General features: G+C 47.4%; 1 protein-coding gene across 5 annotated transcripts in view; it reads left to right on the top strand.

Annotated features, from left to right (window-relative positions):
* Positions 1-19,572, top strand: part of sobpa (sine oculis binding protein homolog (Drosophila) a) — a 242,894-nt gene that overhangs the window by 96,959 nt on the left and 126,363 nt on the right. The gene's annotated exons all lie outside the window — the stretch shown is intronic.

Raw genomic sequence — 19,572 nt, forward strand, 5'->3', positions numbered from 1 at the left:
TGACTGAGGTGCAGATCGAAGTTCTTAGTCCTTAGTCCTTGAGGTGGTCTTGGATGAGTTCTTTAACCGGGCCCCGTTTCTCAGCATTGTAGCGCACTACTTCCAGAGACAAAGTCCAATGTCCTCAACGGGTAGAGGTGAATCGGACAGCACCCCAGCTTATGGAAGACGCCTGATGATGAAGGGGAAGAAGCTGTTCCTGAGCCCTTGTTCCTTGTACAGGTGGTCTTGGATGAGTTTCAATGACCCGGCCCTGCGAAGACTCGTTTCTACCTCGCTCTGCCCAGCCAATGACGGGGGGGTTGGGAAAGGGTTATTTTCCCATTTGCATCTTTTTCCCCATTTTTTGCCATTTGCAAGAGTGCTTTGTAGACGAAAGCTGTTTAAAGGGGAAACCCATGACTGCACAAACCCTGGTACAGTCCTAACACACTGTGAGTGGGCAGGTTGGATGATCAGGTTGGAAACAGGCCCTTTCAGCCCATGGGGTCCGCGCCGACCAACGATCCCTGCACACTAACACCATCACTATCCTACACCCACTAGGGACAATTTTTACACTTTGCAAGCCAATTAACCTCAAGTCAAGTCAAGTTTATTTGTCACATACACAGACACGATGTGCAGTGAAATGAAAGTGGCAATGCCTGCGGATTGTGCACAAAAAAATTACAATTACAGCATATAAATAAAATTAATACAGAAAATAAAATTTAGTCCCTGGAGTTATAATAGTTAACAGTCCTGATGGCCTGTGGGAAGAAACTCCGTCTCATCCTCTCCGTTTTCACAGCGTGACAGCGGAGTCGTTTGCCTGACCGCAGCAGCTGGAACAGTCCGTTGCTGGGGTGGCAGGGGTCCCTCATAATCTTGCTTGCTCTCGATCTGCACCTCCTGATGTATAGGTCCTGCAGGGGGGCGAGTGTAGTTCCCATGGTATGTTCTGCCGAACGCACTACTCTCTGCAGGGCCTTCCTGTCCTGGGCAGAGCTGTTCCCAAACCAGACTGTGATGTTGCTGGACAGGATGCTCTCTACAGCCCCAGAGTAGAAGCACTGAAGGATCCTCAGAGACACTCTGAATTTCCTCAGCTGTCTGAGGTGGTAAAGGCGCTGCCTTGCCTTACCCACCAGTGCGGCAATGTGTGTTGTCGATGTCAGATCCTCTTTGATGTGGACTCCCAGGTATTTAAAGCTGCTCACCCTATCCACAGTAGACCTATTTATTTCCAGTGGCGTGTATAATCAGCTCTTTAGTTTTTTTGACATTCAAGAGGAGGCATACCTGTACGTCTTTGGATTGTGGGAGGAAACCGAAGATCTTGGAGAAAACCCACGCAGGTCATGGGGAGAACGCACAGTGCTGGTGCTGTGAGGCAGCAGCTCTACCATTACACCACCGTTCTGCCCTGTTAATGGGGAAAATTGCAGGTCAAATTTGATGACTGTTTCAAAGCACTGACTTCTGCCTCCGATAGAATCAGACTTTAGAATGTGTAAATGGCTTCAACATTTGATTAGAGCACAGTGACCCAACGGTAGAGTTGCTGCCTTACAGTGCCAGCTACCAGGGTCCCATGCTGACTACGGGTGCTGTCTGTATGGAGTATATTTGGTTTAATGGTTGAATATTCTTTTATTGTCCCGTGTATGAAGATGTTCCCAATGTTGGGGGACTCCAGAACCAAGGGCCACAGTCTGAGAATAAAGGGGAGGCCATTTAAAACTGAGGTGAGAAGAAACTTTATCACCCAGAGAGTTGTGAATTTGTGGAATTCTCTGCCACAGAAGGCAGTGGAGGCCAATTCACTGGATGGATTTAAAAGAGAGTTAGCTAGAGCTCTAGGTGCTAGCGGAATCAAGGGATATGGGGAGAAGGCAGGTACAGGTTACTGATTATGGATGATCAGCCATGATCACAATCAATGGCGGTGCTGGCTCGAAGGACCAAATGGCCTCCTCCTGCACCTATTTTCTATGTTTTTAATCCTGACTTTGGGTGCCATCTGTGTGTAGTTTAGTGTGTAAATTTCCCCTTGTGTGAAGGGAGGAGATGTGACAGACAACTGGTGTGAATGGGATGATCAATGGTTGGCGTGGACTCAATGGGCCAAAGGACATGTTTTCATGCTGTATCACAAAACCAAAAACATTAAAGATCCAGATTGAAACCCAGAGTTACTCAACACAGAGATGGGTGCAAATAGGGGAATGTTAATTGATGTGTGGAGGCTCATTGAGACTGAACAAGTGTCCCGACCCGAAACGTCACCTATCCATGTTCTCCAGAGATGCTGCCTGACCCGCTGAGTTACTCCAGCACTCTGTGAAACGTCACCTATCCATGTTCTCCAGAGATGCTGCCTGACCCGCTGAGTTACTCCAACACTCTGTGCTTGCTCTGGTAGTTCTGCTCCTGCATGCTTTTACATACCTGCTTTCCCAGTGAATTGCAAAAGCGTAACAAGAATAAAAGAGAACCTCTGACCATTAAAAATAAACTTTTCAATTATGCTTGTGCACTTGCAAATTACACCTCTGTGTTATCAATCTTTCAGTTTGGAGAACTATAGCTTGGACAATTTGGGATGTGTAGGAAGGAAATGCAGATACTGGTTTATACCGAAGATAGACACAAAGTGCTGGAGTAACTCAGCAAGTCATTGCAGCATCTCTGGAGAATATGATAGGTGACGTTTCGTGTCAGGACCCTTCTTCAGACTGGAGTCTAAAGAAGGGTCTTGACATGAATTGTCACCTATGTGTAGGAAAAAAAAAACTGCAGGTGCTAGTTTAAATCGAAGGTAGACACAAAATGCTGGAGTAACTCAATGGGTCAGGCAGCATTGCTGGAGAGAAGGAATTGGTGATGTTTTCGGGTCGAGACCCTTCTTCAGACTGATGTCAGGGGATGGGAGCGGGCCAAAGATAGAATGCAGTCGGAGGCAGGAAGACTAGTGGGAGAACTGGGAAGGGGGAGGGGATAGAGAGGGAAAGCAGGGACTATCTGAAGTCGGAGATGTCAATGTTCATACCGCTGGGGTGTAAACTACCCAAGCGAAATATGAGGTGCTGTTCCTCCAATTTGCGCTGGGCCTCACTCTGACAATGGAGGAGGCCCAGGACAGAAAGGTCAGATTGGGAATGGGAGGGGGAGTTGAAGGGCTGAGCCACCGGGAGATCAAGTAGGTTAAGACGGACTGATCTGAGGTGTTTTGCGAAAAACGATCGCCGAGCCTGCGCTTGGTCTCGCCAATGCAGAGAAGTTGACACCTGGAACAGAGGATACAGTAGATGAGGTTGGAGGACGTGCAGGTGAATTGTCACCTATTCCTTTTCTCCAAGACAATTTGAGACAATAAGCTTTTAGGAGAGAATACTTTTGGCAGAGGTCCTTCCTTTAAACGCAGGGAGGTCCATTAGAAGGTAGGAGAACCAGGTTTATCAGCAGGTACAAAGGAGAGAATTACAAATGGGACGAGCAGCATTTCTTCAGTCCTGCAGACATGCTTCGCTCCTAGTTTAAGATGTCACCCTCATTCTTGATCGGCACGGGTGTCAGGGGTTACGGGGAGAAGCAGGAGAATGGGGTTAGGAGGGAGAGATAGATCAGCCATGATTGAATGGTACAGTAGACTGGATTCCTCACTTATCTTAGATGTGTTTTCTTTAGTTTAGTTTTATTAGTTTGACTTATAGATACAGTGGGGAAACAGGCCCTTCAGCCCATCGAGTCCGCGGCGACCAGCGATCCCCGCACTTTAACATTCTCCTACACGAGGGACAATTTTTACATTTACCAAGCCAATTAACCTACACACCTGCACGTATTTGGAGTGTGGGAGGAAACCGAAGATCTCGGAGAAAACCCACGCAGGTCACGGGGAGAACGTACAAACTCCGTACAGACAGACACCCGCAGTCAATTCTAAACACTATCCACTCTTAGATTTGGAGAGCATCCTGAAATTTTAAGCAGCAGTATGATCACTGATTTCACGGGCTTTATTGAATTCAGACTTCAAACCTGCCTTGCACCAAAAAGTCACAGCAAAGACTTTACAGATACAGCTCGGAAACAGGCCCTTCGGCCCACCAGGTCCCTGCCGGCCAGCAATCACTCCGTACACTAGCACTATCCTACACAATAGGGGTAATTTACAATTTTTACCTACTATCGTACAAACCTGTACATCTTCGGAGTGTGTGAGGAAACCAGAGCACCCAGTATTCATTGCCACAGAAGGCTGTGGAGGCCAAGTCAAAGAATACATTTATGGCAGAGATAGATAGATTCTTGATTAGTACGGGTGACAGGGGTTATGGGGAGAAGGCAGGAGATAGATAGATTATTTTTATGGCAGAGATACACTGATCAGCCAAAACATTATGACCTGATGAACCAAAACATTATGACCACCTGCCTAATATGCTGTTGGTCCTCCTTGTGCAGCCCCATACGCAGCAGGGTGCGATGCACTGTGTATTGTGACACATTCCTCCCGTGACCACCATTAAAATTTTCTGTGACTTGTGCCACAGTCGACCTTCTGTCGGTTCGGACCAGACAGGATAGCCTTCGTTGCCCTCGCGCATCGATGAGCCTTGGGCGCCCAACACCCTGTTTGTCGCCGGTTTGTGGGTTTGTCCCTCCTCGGACCACTGTCGGTAGGTACTCACCACTGCTGACCGGGAGCACCCCACAAGCCTTGCCGTTTCAGAGATGCTCTGACCCAGTCGTCTGGCCACAACAATTTGGCCCTTGTCAAAGTCGCTCAGGTCTTTACTCATGCCCATTTCTCCTGCATCCAACACATCAACTTCAAGAACTGACTGTTCACTTGCTGCCTAATATACCCCACCCCTTGACAGGTGCCATTGTAACAAGATAATCAATGTTATTCACTTCGCCTGTCAGTGGTCATAATGTTTTGGCTGATCGGTGTAGATAGATTCTTGATTAGTACGGGAGTTATGGGGAGAAGGCAGGAGAATGGGGCTGGGAGGGAGAGATAGATCGGGCCGTGATTCCATACAGGCAGCACCCACAGTCAGTATTGAACCGTGTCTCTGGCGCTGTAAGGCAGCAACTCTACCGCTGCGCCACCGTGCCACCCCGAACCTGTCTCCTCAGCTACTTAGCACGCAACAAAAGCTTTTCACTGTACCTCGGGTACACGTGACAATAAACTAAACTGAAACTATTTCAATTATCAAGTCGAAGTTACGCAACTGGAGATTCTTCGTGGAGACACATTTTGGAGGAACTGCAGATGTTGGAATCTTGCGCGGAGCACAAAGTGCTGGAGGAACTCAGCGGGTCAGGAAATTCTTCTTGCTAAACTGCAAATGAACTTCACCCAAACCAAATTTCAAACGATTGTACCTGCCAGCCACAGATACATTGCATGTTCAGCACTAGTGATCACGGATGTAATTCCTCTAATCTTTCTTAATAGGTCCTGATATAGGCATTCACTGTCAATGAATTTTCCTCTTGGGTTGCTCTGCACAAATGAATAGCACTAATCTTTTAAATCCCTGCTGATAACGGTGGCTTTGAGGTGAACTTTGCTTTCATATCCAAAAATATGACACAAAATCTGTGTCTCTTTGTTCTCTACACTCATGCTACTTCTTTGCAACTTAAAATGTACCTGGGTTTAAACTTTGTGTGGGAAGGAACCGCAGATGCTGGTTTACATAGAAACATAGAAAATAGGTGCAGGAGGAGGCCATATGGCCCTACTACTTCACCGAATAGTTGAAAGGCTTGGATAGAGTGGACGTGGAGAGGATGTTTCCACTAGTGGGAGAGTCTAGGACCAGAGGCCACAGGCTCAGAATAAAAGGACGTACCTTTAGAAAGATGGGGAGGATGAATCTGTGCAATTCATTGCCACAGAAGGCAGTGCGTTTTGTTTAGTTTATCGTCACGTGTAGCAAGGTACAGTGAAAAGCTTTTGTTGCGTGCTAACCAGTCAGTGGAAAGATAATACATGATTATAATCGAACCATCCACATGATCATATGAAGAAAGACTGGATAGAATCGGCTTGTACACGTTGGAATTTAGAAGATTGAGGGGGAATCTGATAGAAACTTACAAAATTCTTAAGGGGTTGGACAGGCTAGATGCAGGAAGATTGTTCCCGATGTTGGGGAAGTTCCAGAACAAGGGGTCACAGTTTAAGGATAAGGGGGAAGTCTTTTAGGACCGAGATGAGAACGTTTTTTTTCACTCAGAGAGTGGTGAATCTGTGGAATTCTCTGCCACAGAAGGTAGTTGAGGCCAGTTCATTGGCTATATTTAAGAGGGAGTTAGATGTGGCCCTTGTGGCTAAAGGGATCAGAGGGTATGGAGAGAAGGCAGGTACAGGATGCTGTGTTGGATGATCAGCCATGATCATATTGAATGGCGGTGCAGGCTCGAAGCGCCGAATGGCCTCCTCCTGCACCTACTTTCTATGTTTCTATGATAAAATAAATAACAGTTTGCGCAAGTTAAAGTCCGATTAAAGATAGTCCAAGGGTTTCCAATGAGGTAGATGGTTGTTCAGGCTGCTCCCTGGTTGTGGTAGGATGATTCAATTGCCCGATAATAGACAATAGACAATAGGTGCAGGAGTAGGCCATTCGGCCCTTCGAGCCAGCACCACCATTCAATGTGATCATGGCTGATCATTCTCAATCAGTACCCCTTTCTTGCCTTCTCCCCATACCCCCTGACTCCGCTATCCTTAAGAGCTCTATCTAGCTCTCTCTTGAATGCATTCAGAAAATTGGCCTATTGCCACGTGTATGCAGAGGCAGAGAATTCCACAGATTTACAACTCTAACTGAAAAAGTTTTTCCTCATCTCCATTCTAAATGGCCTACCCCTTATCCTTAAACTGTGGACCCAGGTTCTGAACTCCCCCAACATTGGGAACATGTTTCCTGCCTCTAACGTGTCCAATCCCTTAATAATCTTATATGTTTCGATAAGATCCCCTCTCATCCTTCTAAATTCCAGTGTATACAAGCCCAGCTGCTCCAGTCTTTCAACATTTGACCGTCCCGCCATTCCGGGAATTAACCTAGTGAACCTACGCTGCACGCCCTCAATAGCAAGAATATCCTTCCTCAAATTTGGAGGCCAAACCTGCACACAGTACTCCAGGTGCGGTCTCACTAGGGCCCTGTACAACTGCAGAAGGACCTCTTTCCTCCTATACTCAACTCCTCTTGTTATGAAGGCCAACATTCCATCGGCTTTCTTCACTGCCTTCTGAGAAGAAACTGTCCCTGAATCTGGTATTTTCTAAATGGATATTGACGGATGTTGAGGGTGTCAAAGGTTACAGGGAGAAGGGGGTTGAGAGGAAAAAATAGATCAGCCATGACTGAATGGCGGAGTAGACTCGATGGGCCGATTGGCCTAATTCTGCTCCTATGACTTATGGACATCAACATTCTGCCCCCATCTGAAGAAGGGTCCCAACACGAAACGTCACCCATTCCTTCTCGCTAGAGATGCTGCCTGTCCCGCTGAGTTACTCCCGCTTTTCGTGTCTCTCTTCGGTTTAAACCAGCCTCTGCAGTTGCTTCTTACACGTAATTCTGCACCTTGTGTTCTTCCTTTTCAAATTTGAAAGGCAATCCACAATTGTCATACAACTTGGAAACAAACCCTTCGGCCCCACTCATCCAAGATGCCCCACCTAAGCTAGTCCCATTTGCCTGCGTTTGGCCCATTATCCTTCTAAATCTTTCCTATCCATCTAAATGTATTGATAACTACATTTCACCACGTCAGAGGTAAACCATAAAAACTACGCTCACAACCTTGCTGTACTTCAGACTTTAGAGACGCAGCAGTCAAACCGGACCTCCAGCCCACCGAGTCCACGCCAAACAGCGATCACCCCTCCCCTCCCCCCATACAATAGCACTATCCTACACACACAAGGGACAATTTACACTCTCTACCAAAGCCAATTAACCTACAAACGTGCACGTCTTTGGAGTGTGGGAGGAAACCGGAGCACCCGGAGAAAACCCACTCAGGTCACGGGGAGAACGTTCAAACTCCGTACAGACAGCACCCGTAGTCAGGATGGAACCCGGGTCTCTGGCGCTGTGAGGCAGCAACTCTACTGCTGCGCCAACGTGCCACACATTGTGCATTCTTGCTTCGCAGTGCCAGTAAATGGCTTCCTAATCAAACGCCTCACTGTTTCAGTAAATATTTCAGCCGTCTGCTGTAACTGTCAGTCCTGGTTCACTAAGAGCGTACTCTCCACTGAGCAAATCGTCTGCTAATTCAAACTGCACTTAGAATCTGGAGCACACAACGTGCACTGACACCTTAATGCAGTGCTGATGGGTGCCCAGAGCCTCAGCTTGTGGAGCTGTGGTCCAGGTTAATTATTGCCACGTGTATCAAGATACAGTGAAAAGCTTTGTTATGTGTGCTGTTCAGATCAAATCAGATAGTGCCGCACATAAATGCAATCAATCGAACCAAACTGAGATACGCTGTCTGCAGACAGGCACAGAGTGCTGGAGTAACTCAGCGGGTCAGGCAGCATCTCTGGAGAACATGGATAGGTGACGTTTCACAGAGTGCTGGAGTAACTCAGTGGGTCAGGCAGCATCTCTGGAGTACATGGATAGGTGACGTTTCACAGAGTGCTGGAGTAACTCAGCGGGTCAGGCAGTATCTCTGGAGAACATGGACAGGTGATGTTTCACAGAGTGCTGGAGTAACTCAGCGGGTCAGGCAGCATCTCTGGAGAAAAAGAATGGGTGAGGTTTCAGGTTGAGACGCTTCTTCAGATTGAAAGCCGAGTGGAGGTAACTGGAGGTAAGAAAAGGCCAGAACAAAGCAGGGCCGGCAACAGATGACTTCAGGAAGGGTGGAGCCCACAATGGCCCATTGTTGGCTGGGGAAGGTGTGATAACAAGAGGGGTACAAGGAGGTGAACAGTGGAACTGGTAGGAACACTAGAGTGGGGGAGAGGGGAGAGAGAGGTGAGTGAAGGGTTACTTGACATTGGAGAAATCAACGTTCATACCATTGGGTTGTAAGGGAGGAGGAAGTCTGAAGAAAGGTCTCGACCTGAAACGTCACCCATTCCTTCTCTCCAGAGATGCTGCCTGACCCGCTGAGTTACTCCATCATTTTGTGTCTAACACGGGGTTGTAAGCTGCCCTAGTGAAATATGAGGTGCTGTTCCTCCAATTTGTGTGTGGCCTCACTCTGACAGTGAATGACGCCCAGGACAGTGTGGGGACTGTGAATGGGGGATAAAATATTTGCAAAGCGGGAGATTGCGTTGGCATGGCAAAATGAGCGTAAGTGTTCAGCGAAACGATCGCCCACTCTGCGCTGTCTGCATATGTGTCGAAAGCTGGAGAAGACGGCAGGGGAAGAGAAAAATACATTCTGGCCTTCCATCACAGTGAGGAGGTGGCTGGAGGAGACTCACTGTGATGGATGTTTCTTTTGTTTGGTGTTGGTTTATGATTGTATGTGTTATTGCATATTCTTATTGCTTATTTTTATTGGTCTTATTGTTGAACTGCGGGTAATCTTTCATTTCACTGCACATTTATGTGTATGTGACAAATAAATTGACTATTGACTATTGAGCTGGTTAGTTTGCTTTTAGTTTTAGAGATACAGCGTGGAAACAGCCCCTTCAGCCCACCGAGTCCGCACCTCCCAGTGATCCCCGCACATTTACACTACCCTACACGCACACAAGGGACGATTTACACTCATACAAAGCCAAAGCAGGAAACATGTTCCCAATGTTGGGGGAGTCCAGAACAAGGGGCCACAGTTTAAGAATAAGGGGTAGGCCATTTAGAACGGAGATGAGGAAGAACTTTTTCAGTCAGAGAGTGGTGAAGGTGTGGAATTCTCTGCCTCAGAAGGCAGTGGAGGCCAGTTCGTTGGATGCTTTCAAGAGAGAGCTGGATAGAGCTCTTAAGGATAGCGGAGTGAGGGGGTATGGGGAGAAGGCAGGAACGGGGATACTGATTGAGAGTGATCAGCCATGATCGCATTGAATGGCAGTGCTGGCTTGAAGGGCTGAATGGCCTACTCCTGCACCTATTGTCTATTGTCTATTGTCTATTAACCTACAAACCTGCCTGTCTTTGTAGTGTGGGAGGAAACTGGAGATCTCTGAGAAAACCCACGCAGGTCACGGGGAGAACGTACAAACTCCGTACAGACAAGCCCCCTTAGCCGGGATCGAACCCGGGTCTCTGGCGCTGCAAGTGCTGTAAGGCAGCAACTCTACCGCTGCGCCACCGTGCCACCCTAAGTTATTTTATCATTATTTTAAATGATCAGGTTCTATTATTTAGGTTTATTATTGTCATGTGTAGCGAGGTACAGTGAAAAGCATTGTTTTGCATGCTATCGAGGCAGATTAGACAATACTCTACATAAATACAATCATCAAATTCAAGTACAATAGGTAGAGCAAATGGGAAGATACAGAGCTAGATTCTAGCAAGCCCGTTTAGGGCTTTGTATGTGAATAGGAGGAGCTATTAAGTTATGTATAAAAGGCCCTTAATTATGTTGAAGATGGCCACACAATGCTGGAGTAACTCAGCGGGTCAGGCAGCGTCCCTGGAGAGAAGGAATAGATGATGTTCCGGGTCGGAACCTGTCATGCTGGGTTATGTTGGCTGCTTTCCACGACGGAGTGAAGTGTAGATGGAGTCATTGGTGGGGAGCCTGGTCTGTGTGACGGACTGGGCTAAGGTCGACAACTCTCTGCGATTTCTTGCGGTCTTGGGCAGAGCTGTTCCCAAACCGAGTTCCTCCTTTTCCGAGGAGTCCTGTCATGTTCATGAGATTTTTTTTTAGATTTAGATTTAGAGATACAGCGCGGAAACAGGCCCTTCGGCCCACCGAGTCCGCGCCGCCCAGCGATCCCCGCACATTAACACTATCCTACACACACTAGGGACAATTTTTACATTTACCCAGTCAATTAACCTACATACCTGCACGTCTTTGGAGTGTGGGAGGAAACCGAAGATCTCAGAGAAAACCCACGCAAGTCACGGGGAGAACGTACAAACTCCGTACAGACGGCGCCCGTAGTCAGGATCGAACCTGAGTCTCCGGCGCTGCATTCGCTGTAAGGCAGCAACTCTACCGCTGCCTTACATAGGAGCAGAATTAGGCCATTCTGCCCATCAAGTCTACTCCGCCATTCCATCATGGCTGATCTATCTCTCCCTCTCAACCCCATTCTCCTGCCTTCTCCCCATTACCCCTGACACCCGTACTAATTAAGAATTGTCCATTAATCATTAATGAACCTCTGTAAATACAAATGACCGTCGGTCTTTTTTGTTGTGTTGTTTGTGGCAACTTGCTCATGCAGGTTATTCACCATGTTTCTGACATGGCCACAAACACTGCAGCTTCAAAGTCTTTTGTTGGTTCCAAAGAGTTCTGAGAGCCTGAAATCATGAAAGGACTGACTCTCTGAAACAGCCTTGCGATAACGATCAATATAATCTGAACTCGGATCGCAAAGCCGTACCGAAGGATTTCAATGCTCTCAGATAAGACGTTAAACTGAGCCATGATGTTTCCACTAACGGGAGAATCTAGGACCGGAGGACGCAGCCTCAGAATAAAAGGACGTGGCTTTAGAAAGGAGATGAGGAAGGATTTCTTTGACTGGGTGATTCTTGATTGGTACGGGTGTCAGGGGTTACGGGGAGAAGGCAGGAGAAAGGGGGTCGAGAGGGAGAGATAGACCAGCCACGATTGAATGGCATAGTAGACTTGATGGGCCGAATGGCCTGTTTCCGCGCTGTATCTCTAAATCTAAAAAATCTTTTAAAAAAACAGGGGCCACAGTTTAAGAAAAAGGGGTAGGCCATTTAGAACGGAGATGAGGAAAAGCTTTTTCAGTCAGAGAGTTGTGAATCTGTGCAATTCTCTGCCTCAGAAGGCAGTGGAGGCCAATTCCCTGAATGCATTCAAGAGAGAGCTAGATAGAGCTCTTAAGGATAGCGGAGTCACGGGGTATGGGGAGAAGGCGGGAACGGGGTACTGATTGAGAATGATCAGCCATAATCACATTGAATGGCGGTGCTGGCTCAAAGGGCCGAATGGCCTCCTACTGCACCTATTGTCTATTGTCTAACTAAACTAGTGCGAAGGGGTGATGAGGATCGGTGAGGAGTCGGTGGGCCTGCTACCATGCTGCATCTTCACTCAAAAAAACCCTTCTTTGGCAGAGGATTGGAGTAAAAATTGCAAAGATATTTCCTCAAGTATTTTAATTGCAATATAACCAGCAGCTGATTCCCTATACGTCCAAGAAGGTTCATGAATTCCTATGAAAGGACTAGGATTAGGCCATTCAGCCCATCGTCTACTCCGCCATTCAATCACGGCTGATCTATCTCTCCCTCCGAACCCCATTCTCCTGCCTTCTCCCCATAACCCCTGACACCCGTACAAAGAAGCTACCAAACAAAATATTCTTCTGAAAGTGAGAGGGTGCGTTGCTCAAGTTTATTTTGGTGGGTGGGGGCTGTTTAGTTTCGTTAAGTTTAGTTTAGCTTCGTTAAGTTTAGTTTAGCTTAGCGTAGTTTGTTCAGTTTATTACCATGTGTACCAAGGTACACTGAAAGGCTATTTTGTTGCGGGCTATCGAGTCATCTCCAATGAGGTGGATGATAGGTCTTCATCTGTCTAGTTGGTGGTAGGATGGTTCAGTTGCTTGATAACAGCTGGGAAGAAACTGTCCCTGATTCTGGAGGTGTGCGTTTTCAAGCTTCTGTATCTCTTGGCTGATGGGAGAGGGAAGAAGAGGGAAACATAGTAACATAGAAAATAGGTGCAGGAGGAGGCCATTTGGCCCTTTGAGCCAGCACCGCCATTCTTTGTGATCATGGCTGATCATCCACAATCAGTAACCCGTGCCTGCCTTCTCCCCATATCCCATGATTCGGCTAGCCCCTCGAGCTCTATCTAACTCTCTTTGAAATTCATCCAGTTAATTGGCCTCCACTGCCCTCTGTGGCAGAGAATTCCTCAAATTCACAACTCTCTGGGTGAAAAAGTGTTTTCTTACCTCAGTTTTAAATGGCCATTCTTAGACTGTGTGTCCCCTGGTTCTGGACTCCCCCAACATTGGGAACATTTTTCTTGCATCTAGGGAATATTTGGGAATTGAGAACATTTTTCCAGTCCTTTTATAATTTTATACGTTTCTGTAAGGGAGTGACCGGGTGGGGGGGACTGGTCCTTGATGATGCTGCTGGCCTTGCCGAGGCAACGTGAGAGTCAATGGAGGGGAGGTTGGTTTGTGCGATGGCCTGGGCTGCGTCCACAACTGTTCAATTTCTTGCGGTCCTGGATGGAGCTGTTCCTAGCCCTGCGAGAGGAGTGCACGTGAAACTGTAGAGCTAGATAGAGCTCTGATGGATAGCGGAGTCAGGGGGCATGGGGAGAAGGCAGGAACGGGGTACTTATTGTGGATGATCAGCCATGATCACATTGAATGGCGGTACTGGCTCGATGGGCCGAATGGCCTCCTCCTGCACCTATTGTCTATTGCAACATCATAGCTCCGGACTAGACACTAATTATACAGGAGGGCTATAGGTCTTGTGAAAGCTGATTTTTTGTTTGTGCTTTGGGAGAATAGGAATTTAAAAATGTTTGAGTTCAGTTTAGTTTATTGTCACGTGTACCGAGGTACAGTGAAAAGCTTTTGTTGCGTGTTAACCAGTCAGTAGAAAGACAATACATGATTACAATCAAGCCATTCACAGTGTATACGATTGCTTTACAGTGCAGTGATAGCCACTGCAGAAGGTAGCTGATCTAAATGGACAAAACAAAAGGAGTAACTCAGCGGGACAGGCAGCATTTCTGGAGAGAAGGAATGGGTGACGTTTCAGCTTGAGTCTCTACTGAATCGTCACCCATTCTTTCTCTCCAGAGATGCTGCCTGTCCCGCTGAGTTACTCCAGCATTTTGTGCTTGTCTTCGGTTTAAACCAGCATCTGCAGTTCCTTCCCACACATTTTAGCTGATCTAGATGCTGCAAAGAGCAGCAAGAAGAAAGATTAGAAGCCAGTAAGAACTGCTTTCAAGTACTCATGTACTGATAACGCCGTTTCACTGATCAATATTTTCCTGTGTCACTGGAAGAGCTACGCAGACCATTGACGTATAAAATGACACTGTGTGTAGGAAGGAACTGCAGATGCTGGTTTAAACCGAAGAAAGGCACAAAATGCTGGAGTAACTCGCGGGACAGGCAGCGTCTCCTGAGACGTTGCCTGACCTGCTGAGTTACTTCAGCATTTTGTGTCTACCCCAGACACCCTGTCTTTTATCAGTAAGACAGTTCAGAATCCATACAACTAGGACAGCATTAATCCCGGGCATCTTAATCTTCTGGATCTGTGATGTTTCAGGATGGGAACCTTCTTCATTTTACATGCTCCACGGATGACCTGACCTGCTGCTGCCCTCCAGCACTGTGTGCGCTGCCCTCCAGCACTGTGTGCGTTGCCCAGTGTTATCAGGATGCATCACAGCATGGGTTGGGAACAGCTCCATCGAAGTCTGGAATGACAGAGAATTGTGGACGCAGCCCAGACCATCACACAAACCGACCTCCCTTCCATTGACTCCTCCCTTCCATCTACACCTCATGCTGCCTCGGCAAGGCCAGCAGCATAATCAAGGCCCAGTCTCACCCCGGTCACTCCCTCTTCTCCCCTCTCCCATCAAGCAAGAGGTACAGAAGTGTGAAAACGCACACCTCCAGATTCAGGGACTATTTCTTCGCAGCTGTTATCAGGCAACTGAACCATCCCATCACAACCAGAGAGCAGTGCTGAGCTACTATCTGCCTCACTGGAGACCCTTGGACTATCTTTGATCGGATTTACTGGCTTTATATTGCACTAAATGTTATTCAAGTTATTTCCTTTATTATGTATCTATACACTGTGAATGGCTCGATTGTAATCGTGTATTGTCTTTCCGCTGACTGGTTAGCGCGCAACCATAGCTTTTCACTGTACCTCGGTACACGTGACAACAAACTCAAAACAAGATTCTTGCATCTGCAGTCTCTTGGGTCTCCACTTTATTAATTACAGTCGCCCTGTTTATTCCGGGTTTCTCAGTGTTAATGATCAGCAAGGACAATCCAAGAACTGAAACTTACCTGGCAGGTATTGTTTGCAGCTTTCAAAATTTCCAAATTAGACCCATGCAGGTCATTTGCCACTAAATTAGGACCATGGAACACAGAACACTGTATTATCCTTTCATCTATTCCTCGTCTGACAGACGGCACCACACATGAATGCACACAGCTACTGCTCGAGTGGTCCTGCTGTTTTGTCATTATCCAGAGAACTATCGGAACAGAGCTTAGAGCTGTACAGCATTGGAACACGCTGACACCCACAAGGAGAACGTGTAAACGTCACACAGACAGCACACATCGTCAGGATCGAATGCGGGTTTCTGGCGCTGTAAGGCAGCAACTCCACCGCAACAATAGACAATAGGTGCAGGAGGAGGCCATTCGGCCCTTCGAGCCAGCACCGCCATTCAATGTGATCATGGCTGATCATTCTCAATCAGTACCCCGTTCCTGCCTTCTCCCCATACCCCCTGACTCTGCTATCCTTAAGAGCTCTATCTAGCTCTCACTTGCCTCCACTGCCTTCTGAGGCAGAGAATTCCACAGATTCACAACTCTCTGACTGAAAATGTTTTTCCTCATCTCCGTTCTAAATGGCCTACCCCTTATTCTTAAACTGTGGCCCCTGGTTCTGGACTCCCCCAACATTGGGAACATGTTTCCTGCCTCTAACGTGTCCAACCCCTTAATAATCTTATACGTTTCGATAAGATCCCCTCTCATCCTTCTTAATTCCAGTGTATACAAGCCTAGTCGCTCCAGTCTTTCAACATATGACAGTCCCACCATTCCGGGAATTAACCTAGCAAGAGAGAGCTGGATAGAGCTCTTAAGGATAGCGGAGTCAGGGTGTATGGGGAGAAGGCAGGAACGGAGTACTGATTGAGAATGATCAGCCATGATCACATTGAATGGCGGTGCTGGCTAGAAGGGCCGAATAGCCTACTACTGCGTCTATTGTCTATTGTCTATTACCAAGCCAATTAATCTACAAACCTGTACGCCTTTGGAGTATGGGAGGAAACCGGAGATCTCGGAGAAAACCCAGGCAGGTCATGGGAAGAACGTACAAACTCCGTACAGACAGCACCCATAGTCAGGATCAAACCCAGGTCTGCAGCGCTGCATTCGCTGTAAGGCGGCAAATCTACCGCTGTGCCACCGTGCTGCCCTTCTGCCTGCATGTGATTCATCTCCCTCCAAACCCTGGAGTTTCAGTTGCCATGATAACTACCAGGTTCATGAGATTGATCCCTGGGATGGTGGGACTGACATACGAGGAAAGATTGGAAAGACTGGGCTTGTATTCACTGGACTTTAGAAGGATGAGAGGGTATCTTATAGAAACGTATAAAATTATAAAAGGACTGGATAAGCTGGATGCAGGAAAAATGTTCCCAATGTTGGGGGAGTCCAGAACCAGGGGCCACAGTCAAAGAATAAAGGTGAGGCCATTTAAAACTGAGGTGATAAAAATCCTTTTCACCCAGAGAGTTGTGAATTTGTGGAATTCTCTGCCACAGAGGGCAGTGGAGGCCAATTCACTGGATGAATTTAAAAGAGAGTTAGATAGAGCTCTAGGGGCTAGTGGAATCAAAGGATATGGGGAGAAGGCAGGCACGGGTTAGTGATTGTGGATGATCAGCCACGATCACAATGAATGGCGGTGCTGGCTCAAAGGACCAAATGGCTTCCTCCTGCATCTATTTTTCTATATTTCTAAGCCTAATAACAGAGGGGGGAAAGTTGGTCCTGAGTGGTGTGCGCTTTCAGCCTTCTGCATCTCATGATGGTAGCAGGGAGAAGGAGGAATGACCCGGGTGGGAATGGTCTTTGATGATGTCGGCTGCTTTCCCGAGGCAGCGCGTAGTGTAGATGGAGTCATTGGTGGGGAGTCTGGTCTGTGCGATGGACTGGGCTACATCCACAACTCTCTGCAGTTTCTTGCAGACTTGGGCAGAGCTGTTCCCAAAGCAAGCTGTGATGCAGCCCGACAGTATGCTTCCTACAGTGCATCTGTACAGCACAGGGACAGGCGGTGTCTGTGCCGAACATGGTGCCAAGTTAAAATGATCTCTTCATTATAAGAAAATAACTGCAGATGCTGGTACAAATCGATTTATTCACAAAATGCTGGAGTAACTCAGCAGGTCAGGCAGCATCTCGGGAGAGAAGGAATGGGTGACGTTTCGGGTCGAGACCCTTCTTCAGACTGATGTCAGGGGGGCGGGACAAAGGAAGGATATAGGTGGAGACAGGAAGATAGAGGGAGAACTGGGAAGGAGGAGGGGAAGAGAGGGACAGAGGAACTATCTAAAGTTGGAGAAGTCGATGTTCATACCACTGGGCTGCAAACTACCCAGGCGAAATATAAGGTGCTGTTCCTCCAATTTCCGGTGGGCCTCACTATGGCACTGGAGGACGCCCATGACAGAAAGGTCAGACTGGGAGTGGGAGGGGGAGTTGAAGTGCTCTGCCACCGGGAGATCAGTTTTGTTAATGCGGACCGAGCGCAGGTGTTCAGCGAAGCGATCGCCAAGCCTGCGCTTGGTTTCGCCGATGTAAATAAGTTGACATCTAGAACAGCGGAATGATCTCTTCTGCCTGCATGTGACCCATCTCCCTCCAAACCCTGCCGTGATAGAATATTTGTGGCTTGAAAAGGTAAATTTCTTCATTACAGTGAGAAATGAATTCAACAAAATCTTCAAATTGATACCTGAAACCTACTGAATAGCGGAAAGGCCTGGATAGAGTGGATGTGAGAGGATGTTTCCACTAGGACCTGAGGGCACAGCCTCAGAATAAGAGGACATTCCCTTGGGAAGGAGATGAGGAGGAATTTCTTTAGCCAGAGGGTGGTGAATCTGTGGAATTCATTGCCGTAGACGGCTGTGGAAGCCCTCATTGGATATTTTTAAGGTGGAGGTTGATGGGCTCTTCATTAGTGCGGATGTCAGGGGTTATGGGGAGAAGGCGGGAGAATGGGGTTGAGAGGGAGAGATAGATCAGCCATGATTGAATAGGGGAGTAGACTTGATGGGCTTAATTCTGCTGCTATGTCCCATGATCATATGGGTGCTCCACACACCACAAAGATGTGCGGGTTTGTAGGTTTATTGGCCTCTGTAAAATTGCCCCAGACGTGTAGAAAGTGGATGAGAAAGTGGGATAATGTAGTGTCTCCACACCAAACTAATCTAAATTAAACTTAGATCAGCCCGAGATAAGTTCAGGATCAGTCTGAAGAAGGGTCTCGATCCGGAACGTCACCCATTCCCTCTCTCCAGAGATGCTGCCTGACCCGCTGAGTTACTCCAGCACTCTGTGAAACGTCACCTATCCATGTTCTTCAGAGATGCTGCCTGTCCCGCTGAGTTATACCAGCACTCTGTGAAACGTCACCCATCCATGTTCTCCAGAGATGCTGCCTGACCCGCTGTGTTACTCCAGCATTTTGTGCCCATCTTCGGTTTAAACCAGCATCTGCAGTTCTTTCCTTCACAGCCTGAGATAATTGTCAGGAGGAGGCTTGGAAACCGTGCACTATGATTGCTGTTTGTGACAAATCCTGAAAACAATGACTTCAGTTTGGTGAAGGCCTAATTCTGCTCCTATGAACTCTAGTTTTAGATTAGTTTATTGCCACGTGTACAGAGAGAGGTACAGTGACAAGCTCTCTATTGCGTGCTAACCAGTCAAAATCGAGCCACCAACAATGATTAAGGGAATAACGTTTAGTGCAAGATAAAGTCCAAGTAAAGATAGCCTGGGGGTTTACAATGAGGTAGATGGGAGGTCAGGACCGCTCTCTAGTTGGTGATAGGATGGTTCATTTGCCTGATAACAGCTGGGAAGAAACTTCAGCAGTTTGTTGTGTCTCCAAGACCAACATTCTACTGAGAATCTAAAATAAACATAGAGTCATAGAGTGACACAGCGTGGTACAGGCCATTCGGCCCAACTTGCCCACACCGATCAACATGTCCTATCTACACTAGTCCCACCTGCCTGTGTTTGGCCCAAATCCCTCCAAACCTGTCCTATCCATGTACCTGTCTAAATGTTTCTTAAACATTGCGATAGTACCTGCCTCAACTACCTCCTCCGGCAACTCGTTCCATACACCCACCGCACTTTGTGTAAAAAAGTTATCCTTCAGGCTCCTATCAAATCTTTCCCCCCTCACCTTAAACCTATGTCTTCCGGTTCTTGTTTCCCCTACTCAGGGCAAGAGACCCGATCTATTCCTCTCTCAATTGTGTACACTTTGAGAAGATCATCCCTCATCCTCCTGCACTCTAAGGAATAAAGTCCTCAATCACTCCCTGAAGCTCAGGCCCTCAAGTCCTGACAACATCCTC

This window comes from Rhinoraja longicauda, chromosome 5 (genome assembly GCF_053455715.1).
Source record: "Rhinoraja longicauda isolate Sanriku21f chromosome 5, sRhiLon1.1, whole genome shotgun sequence".
NCBI lineage: Eukaryota > Metazoa > Chordata > Chondrichthyes > Rajiformes > Arhynchobatidae > Rhinoraja > Rhinoraja longicauda.